Below are 8,776 nucleotides of genomic sequence, written 5' to 3'. Positions count from 1 at the left end.
CAGGCTAGGACCGCCATTGCCTCTATGTGTCTCTCTCACTTACTCAGTGTGCTTGGCTCCATGCTGCAGTGGCTCCTCCGGATCCATAGAGGGCACTGTGCTGCAGGCAGGGTCTGACAAGCGCAGTGTAGGGGTTTTGTTCCCAGAGCTCCTTGGTGCGCTGTCCACTTCAGCACCACAAAGCCGAGCGGAGGCAGCGGGCTAGCTAACACGGGTGGGACTGAAGATACGGCTTAACATCAGCACCAGCGCTAACCCGAGTCCCAGATACAGAAAATACTGAAAATTAGCCATATTCGACAGAAACACCGACAGCAACGAGTCAAGCGACTACAAAAAAGGTAAGAGTTTTCGAAGAAGCTCAAATAAGATCAAGTTGGTGGATAATAACGGGCATCCCAGAAGAAAAACGCGCTCCCCTTCCCTTCCTGCTTCATAAATACTGCATGACCTTATTAAGGCTGTGTTTACGTTAGCTTCCAGTCCTGTTTGCACAGCACGTATTCGCCTTATTGCGAGTTTGTTAGACACAAAGAGGGACACTTCAGTGGTATAAAGCTGTAGGGTGACCGTATGGGCAGCCTCTCCTCGCTTTGCAGATGGTGCTGTTTTATAACTCGTCGATTTCCGCCCGCTTGCTACCCTGTGACCAGCTGCTGTTTCCCTTTTATTCCCCTCTGTCCTGGCTGCGGGACATTTAATATCTCCGCTACCGTTTTGTGAACCGAGTGGCGTGTTATGTGGTTAAACCGCCTCCGGTGTACCGCTGTTCATTTGCGGAATTAGCCAAGACTGACACAGCAGCAAATTCATCTGTCAAGCTCTGGTTGCATATGTGCATTTGGGTTAAAGGAAATATGTGTAAGCATGTATAGTTTACTAGTGAATACTTAAAGCTTTCCTATGGGACACCTTATCAGTGATTGTGAATACTTTATGAAAGATATCTATCTATCTATCTATCTATCTATCTATCTATCTATCTATCTATCTATCTATCTATCTATCTATAGCACTGTAAAACTAACGTGTAATGCTGTGCTATATGTGTGCAAATGAACTGTGTGGTAGGAAAGACCTAGAGAAGAATCAGAGTTGAAGCAGATCCCATAGGGATTAGTGTTTGGGGTTTTTTTTTTAATTAAAAAAAAACAAACATGTTTTTAAAGCATTTATATAATATAAAAGTCGGTATTGTGAATATCATCATACATTTTAATGTATGATGGCTTCATCACCTTTTCCAGGTGATGTCAAATCCCCCTGTGTAATGGAGCAAATGTCATAACGGTTCTTCTTCATAATAGTGATATATGTTTAAATATTACAGAGTGAATACAGCATAATATACGCTCACTGAAATCCCTTCTGTGATAGTCTGGTTACTGTTGCGGAATTTCCCCCTCCTGCTTCTTTAATCCATGAAATTTAAATGTTATAATGTGACACTGGAAATGAGCCAAAGACTTGGTGGTTCCAGCTTTAAATGGTTGTAAATTCTATATTTTACAACTGCTTGTCAGACAAAAGCATCTCTCTGAAGATGTCCCCTTGGGCTTTGGAAAAATGTCACAGACATCTTTCTGTGCTTGCTAAACCAAACAATTAAATAATTAAGGAATATGATCTAATGGCAAAAACCTACAATCCATCATACTGCTGCTTAATTATATTGCGATATGCAGCTCCTGGGCAAAACTCACAAATCCCTCTGCTCTCCGTGCCCACATAGCAAATCACTGTTTGCCTCAGTCCTTATGAAAACCCCATGAATCAGTAATCAGTGCTCTCTTCGTGATCGGGCAAAAAGAAAAAGCCAGCAGGAGTCGAGTGAGTGACAGGACATTGGCGGTGCTGACCTGATACTCTGTTACATAGGACTTGGAGCGGCGCCTTGCTGGCCTGGCCAAACGAAAATACTGACTGAATCTCTGAAAGCAGGAGGCTTCCATTTTGCCACAGTGCTGCCATCGGTGAGATAGGCCCAGGTGAGGTAAGAGGCTGATAGAGGGATTAGCTAGTATTAGGATGTGGATGCTCATAGTGGTGTGAGAGAAATGTCACTCACTCCCACTCTATCTTCCCCTGCCGTCTCTCTCTCTGGCTCCTCTGGCTCCACAAAGCATCTGTCTCCTGCTTGCTCTGCATTCACATTGATCCTAGATGAGCAGTGATACCCCACCGCCATCGTCCCCACCTACCCTCTCTCCGCCAGCACCACAACCACTCTGCAGCATCTCAGTGGTTCTCCTCACTGTCCCTCATCGCCACATGCCGCTTCATGCCTCCCTGCACTCTCCTCTCATGGACACACACACACACACACATGCCTGCTGCTGTCCTGATTCCTCCTCCTCTTTCTGCTCTCCTAATATACTTAGATTGAGTAAAAAGGAATTCTATGTGAAGCAAACAGAAATAATATTAAAAGATTATGGGAAATACTGAACTATCCCAAGTATTTCATTTGTAATGACCATGAAGAATACAATATGGATGTTGTGGCAAATAGTCTCAATGAATTCTTTGTAACTGCTGGACCAAATTTAGCCAGAACAATCACTTATCCTGGGAAAGCACAGGAAAAATCAGACACACTGATTGATAGAAATCCATATTCTATGTTTCTCATTTTGATGAAAATGAAGTTTTTGAAATTGTCAAAAAATGTAAAAATCAGAAATCTTTGGATTGTAATGATATTGATATGATAGTGGTTAAAAGAGTCATTGAGGCTATTATAAAACCGTTTACATACATCTGTAATTTATCATTTCAAACTGGTCAATTTCCAGATAGAATGAAAATAGCAAAAGTTATACCTCTCTACAAATCTGGCAACAAACACTATTTCACAAACTACAGGCCTGTCTCTTTACTACCTCAATTCTCAAAAATTCTTGAAAAACTGTTTAAAAACCGACTGGAAAAATGTATAGATAAGCATAAACTACTCACCGAGAGTCAGTACGGATTCAGATCAAGCAGATCAACATCATTGGCACTATTAGATTCAATAGAATACATCACAAATTCCATAGACAAAAAGCAATATGTGGCTGGGTTATTCATAGACTTGACAAAGGTATTTGACACAATAGATCATGATATATTAATAAGAAAACTGGAACGTTATGGTGTCAGAGCGGTAGTTTTAGATTGGGTCCGGAGTTATTTAAGTGACAGGAAGCAGTTTGTGAAATTAAATGGTGGTTGCTCCTTATGTATGGACATTGCTTGTGGTGTACCCCAAGGGTCAGTTTTGGGTCCAAAATTCTTCAACTTGTACATTAACGACATCTGTAAAATGTCCAAAGTATTAAAAATGGTTCTCTTTGTGGATGATTCAAACATTTTTTGCTCTGGTGATGATCTGCAGAACTTTTGGGAGGATATGACTAATGAAATAAGTAAAGTGAAGTTCTGGCTTGATAAAAACAAATTATCATTAAATTTGAATAATTCAGTCAGTGAAAATAAATTTTTGGGGGTAATAATAGATGAAAAACTTAACTGGAGAGCTCACGTAAGATATATTCATTCCAAAGTATCACGAAGCATTGCAGTACTAAACAAGGCAAAACAGGTATTAGGCAGGACATCACTTCATATTCTCTACTGTTCACTGGTTTCACCATACTTAAGCTATTATGCAAAGGTCTGGGGCAATAACTATAAAACCACATTACATTCACTTTTTACTCTTAAAAAAAAAAGCAATTCGAATCATCCACAATGCAGGTTATAGGGAATATACAAACTCACTATTTTTGCAGTCTGAAATATTGAAAATTGACGATCTAGTGAAATTCCAAACAGCACAAATTCTATTCAAAGCAAAAAATAAAGAACTGCCAGGTAATATTCAGAGTATGTTTTTTTTTTGAAAGAAGGAAGCTATAATTTAAGGCAGCGGTCCCCAACCCCTGGGCCTCGGACCGGTACCGGTCCGTGAGTCGTTTGGTACCGGGCCGCTCAGGTGTGAAATGTATAGTTTTCAGGGTTTTTATCGGTTTTCAGCATTATTTTGTTATCGTTTTTATCGTTTACTCGGTTTTCCTTGGTCTTTTCACGTGTGTTATGAATAAATTTTCTTTTTTTCAGTACCCGTACTAGTTTTATTTTGTTGTATTTATCCGCAACACCTTAAAGGCCGGTCCATGAAAACATTGTCGGGCATAAACCGGTCCGTGGCGCAAAAAAGGTTGGGGACCGCTGATTTAAGGGGTTTTTGTAACTTCAAAACAGGGAAGGTCCGAACTACAAGAAAAAGCTTTTGTGTTTCTGTTCATGGAATGAAACTGTGGAACAGTCTGAATATGGAATTAAAGCAATGTCCAAACATAAAACAGTTCAAAAAGAGTTGTAAAAATATGATCTTCTCGAACTATAAAGAAAAGGGAAATATTGAAATTAAGTGAATGTCTCTATTTAAAATAAATAAATAAATAAAAAAAATCATGATGTTATATTAAAGTATATAGTATATCAGAAATCTGTTCACTATATTTTATTACAAATTATATCAGTAAGGAAGCTGACTAAATATTAACTGATAATTTATGGCAAAGGGGTGGGATTAAATAAGTGTTTACTTCTTCCCACTCCCTTCCCATATGGAAAAGAAATAGTAAAAACATATATGATTTACTCATGAAAGTGGCCACTTTCATGAGTAAATCATATATAAATCATATAAGGATCACATGATTTACTCATGAAAGTGGCCACTTTCTCATTACTTTCATATATTTTTTTAGTAAGTATACAAAACATACAAGTTTCATTGTATAATTTTTCAAGGGATCTTATATGTGTTTTCACTCTTGTATGCTTTTCATACAAGTTTCATATAAGACAGATAAAAACCTTATAAGATTTATATATATCTTTTCCATATGGGTTTCAACATGCAAATTAATCAGAATGGCAGCTATATTGAAATGTATTCATATTTTTGTGTAGTATTTTTTTTCTCTCTCTTATTTTCTTTTCTAAATGTACCTGTATATTGTTTACATGTTTGAAATAAATTACCAATCAATCAATCAATCAATCAATCAATCAATCAATCAATCAATCAATCAATCAATCAATCAATCAATCAATCAATCTCCCAAAGAGCCAAAACTCTGAGAGTAGAAACAGGGTAGGGTAAGTAGCATTGAAGCAAAACAACCAGACTTTGTCTCACGTAGTCATCTGATGATATTTATAAAGAGACTTAAAGCACAACTGGAGGCATGGCAAATAATCTTTAGTCAGAAGAAGCAGGAAAAATCAGCCCGATACATCACTCTCTGATTTTCCTTGAATCTGCTTATCCTACTTCAGTTGGCCGATAAGGGCCTGGCGGTGTGACTGCAGGTGGTAACGCTTAATGTTTTATTTAAAAGCCTTGTCAGGCTTAGTTACTGTCTTAAATCTGAATCCACTTATTTGTAGCTATGGAGTTCACTTTCACTGCCTCACTATGTGGGCATGGTGAATGCTAAGATACCTCTTTAAAAAAAACTTCTGTTTTCTTCTGAGCACGTGAAGCTAGCTTACATAATCTGTAAAGTTGTGATGAAATGAGCGGGAGATCAAATGGTGGAAAAATTAGACCCCCCCACCATATCACCACTTATCACAAAGATATCATAGGCAGCTCATTACTCAGAAGAGGCTTAAATGGTGTAATTACATGACACCGCATTGGTTTTCATTCCATCACTATCTTCATTCACTGTGTATTGACCCTTCTCACTATTCTGGAGCTTTCCATTTTCCCCTTAGTGTGTTCATAATGACAAGCTGTAAAGATGCAACAGATGTGTGAACAAAGCAAATAAAGTGCTGGTAGCAAATTGAATCCCTGCTATTATCCCTCTTTAGAGTAACTAAGACAATGCACAAATCTAACAAAAGTACCAGACAGCCATGGCTTGAAGTAAACGCTGCATAATTTGAGATGTAAAACTGGAAGGAAGAAGTTTTTGCCACACAGAAAATCTGCACGTGAATTTGGAATGGTTTAATTTTATTCTGATTACTTAATTAAAGTAGAGCAGCACAGCGCAGTGTGTAAAGAGCTTTGAGTGCTCAGATGAGTAGAAAAGCGCTATATAAGAACCAGTCCATTTACCACTTTTACTTAGAACGAGGCTAGTTGGTAAATTACTACTTGCAAAGAGGGGAGGTTTCATACGGTGACCAGCATACACAAGCAGAATCCTTACATCAAGCAACAATGCTCATGTGGCCGCATGGATACTGTTTGAAGACAGGCTTGAAAAGCTGAAACCTTTTATTTGTGTAATGATTACAGAAACTCTATATGTGTGTCCATCAGCCTGTCTGTCCAACTGTGCTCCATAGTGATTAATCCAGTCCACTTTACATTTGCTATCAGTGGCTCCCCTTAACTGACTGCTGTTTGTGTGTGTAAAGGTGTGGAGCACAGACACACATACACACAAGGATTCCCAAACCTCTTAACCCAAAGTTTCACATTACATCCTAAATTGGTCCATTGTACTCATTGTATCAGTCTTGTTATACCCAAAAAGTGACGTTACCACAGCTCCATAGTGTTTATACCCACACAGGGCGCAAGTATTGGCTACAGTATGATAGGTGTCACCAGGTAGATAGGTGCCTGCTTGAAATGGGGTAAGTCGATAGCGTGGGTTTTCAGGCAACTCACAATCTTACAGGTTGATACAGACAAAACAGTTTGTATGAAAAATAAATTATACATTTGACTTCTTCTTGTGTTTGAAGAAGAATCTGATACGATAGCCAGTATACACTACTCTGGCTGCAGTCCTTGAAAGGCTATCATCGACTTGATGCGGTGTTTTGTTGCCATCATGAAAGCCTGCAGTAGCCCACTGGTAAGCAGAATGCAATGCCTTCCTCACTTCTGTTAAGGTTACCTGAGATTAATTCTCCCTCGTAAGCAAATCCCCTCTCCCGCCCTCTGGCCTCGCAGCAGGGCCTATGCCACGGCGCTCAGGTTGACAAAATAGCATGCCGCTCTTCCCACGTTAAAAGCACATCCATTTTTAATCCTCCCCCTCTGAGTACACACACACCAAACAGATACATTATCTCCCTGTCTGTGTGACTGATTCTTCCAGGAGTTTGCGTTTGATATTTTGTCTCTTTCTCTTTACAATGTTGCAGCAGAGCCCATGTACGATCATGTGCAGTTTGTTTTGTATATTTCCAATGCTACTCTCTATGGGAGATTGTATTATTTTTGTTCCATTCTGCTTCCTCTAAGGTAGCTCGCACTGCATCCACAACAAATATTGGAGAAGGCTTGTGCAGATATAGAGTGTGACTCACACTGACAACAAAATCAGAATGGGAATCTCTTGTGTATTGCTGAAGATGCCGAGGTTAGGCTTACGGCATCAGTTTGCAGTTCTTTCTCTTGTAATGTTCTCTTGAAATCACAATTGACATTGAGAAGTGATTAAGTTTTCCTTACAGTGGTTTGGATTCAAAATCAGTATGTCTGCAATGTAACTCCGGGTTTGAGGTCAGCCTCCCACTTGGAAGATCAAGAGAACACCTGCTTCATCTTCCTGATCAAAGAGAACTTAGCCCCAGATTCATCCTCATCAAGAAGCAAAAAAACACTGGATAAAATTTAGATCAAGGAGTAAAATCTGAATCTGAATAATTCAATCCAGGCTTCTTTTTTTCTGTGGAAATTGAGAGGGGGGGGGGGGTGTATTTCTAATGAACTTGGTCCCTTGCGGAGTGATAACTGCTGAATAAGAGAATGTTTTATTTATTAGTTTCCATCTGAAGTATTACTAATAAATTTGGAATTTAGAAATTAGCAGGATTATTATCCATAAGAATCAGTGGATTCTTTTGCACCAGATTTTGAGAGCTGGCATGTACATGTCAGCATTTGTGTGAGAGACACAGAGAGATGTGATAAAACAGGCACATGAAACTGGATTATTGAAGTCAATACGGTTGTGAAAAATTGCCACACTCTTTTCGATTCGGGCCCTTTTGAGGCTGTCACACGCTTACTGTTCAAAGGGCACTATGTGACTGCTTGTTAGCCATCTTTGGGCTCTCTGTGTGTGAACTCTGTGTGTGTGTGTGTGTGTGTCCCCTAGGGATCCCCTTCCTCTATCCCACTGACTTCAGAGCTGCTTTGAAGTTCCTTCTCAGAGGAGAGGTGAAGGGGAGAGAAGTGAGGGGGGAGAGCCTGACACAAAAGATGGGCACTGGGATGGGAGAGTAGTTAAAAATGCTTAATTTTTATTTCTGCACTCGCTCTGCTCGTCGCTGAGCCCTTTATTCCTTTCGTAATTTGAGAATGATGTCATTGTCCACATGGCGCTCTTTGTATGACAAACTAGAACTGTGTTGCAGAGGCGAGTGCAAAACCAGAACTCAGTTAGAAAGCGAGTAAAGCCAGGGGAGCACTGTGTTAGGAATTTACAGCATATTAGGGTGGTCATGTAGCTGCACTCAGTCAGCCGATGAATAATGGAGGGGATCAGTGTCTAGTTCCGTCAGGTGATCCTGGTGTATTTTTCAGGAGCACTGTATGTGTTTATGTGTGTGTTTGTGTGTGTGGGTGGGGGTGATGGTGAGAAGAATGGAAAGAGGCGCAGTGAGAGCAGCTGCTGCTCTCCCAGCACACCCTCCACACAAAACCATCTGCCATGCTGACTCCAGAGAACACACACACACACACACACACACACACACACACACACACACACACACACACACACACACACACACACACACACAC

General features: G+C 39.9%; 1 protein-coding gene across 3 annotated transcripts in view; it reads left to right on the top strand.

Annotated features, from left to right (window-relative positions):
- The first annotated feature begins 112 nt into the window (after positions 1 to 112).
- The window catches only part of srrm3 (serine/arginine repetitive matrix 3), a 171,943-nt gene continuing 163,279 nt past the window's right edge, over positions 113 to 8,776 (top strand). Inside the window, exons 1-2 of one of the 3 annotated variants that reach the window (XM_005918958.3) lie at positions 113 to 341; positions 1,879 to 1,988. The gene's annotated coding sequence lies outside the window, so the exon portion shown is untranslated. Of the gene's footprint in view, positions 342 to 1,878; positions 1,994 to 8,776 lie in introns of all 3 variants that reach the window. The other 2 variants (XM_005918957.3, XM_005918959.3) reach the window with 2 other exon arrangements.

Source organism: Haplochromis burtoni, unplaced genomic scaffold (assembly GCF_018398535.1).
Source record: "Haplochromis burtoni strain Fernald_Lab_line unplaced genomic scaffold, NCSU_Asbu1 Contig_34, whole genome shotgun sequence".
NCBI classification, from domain to species: Eukaryota; Metazoa; Chordata; class Actinopteri; order Cichliformes; family Cichlidae; genus Haplochromis; species Haplochromis burtoni.
This window is presented reverse-complemented; position numbering and strand designations above follow the sequence as displayed.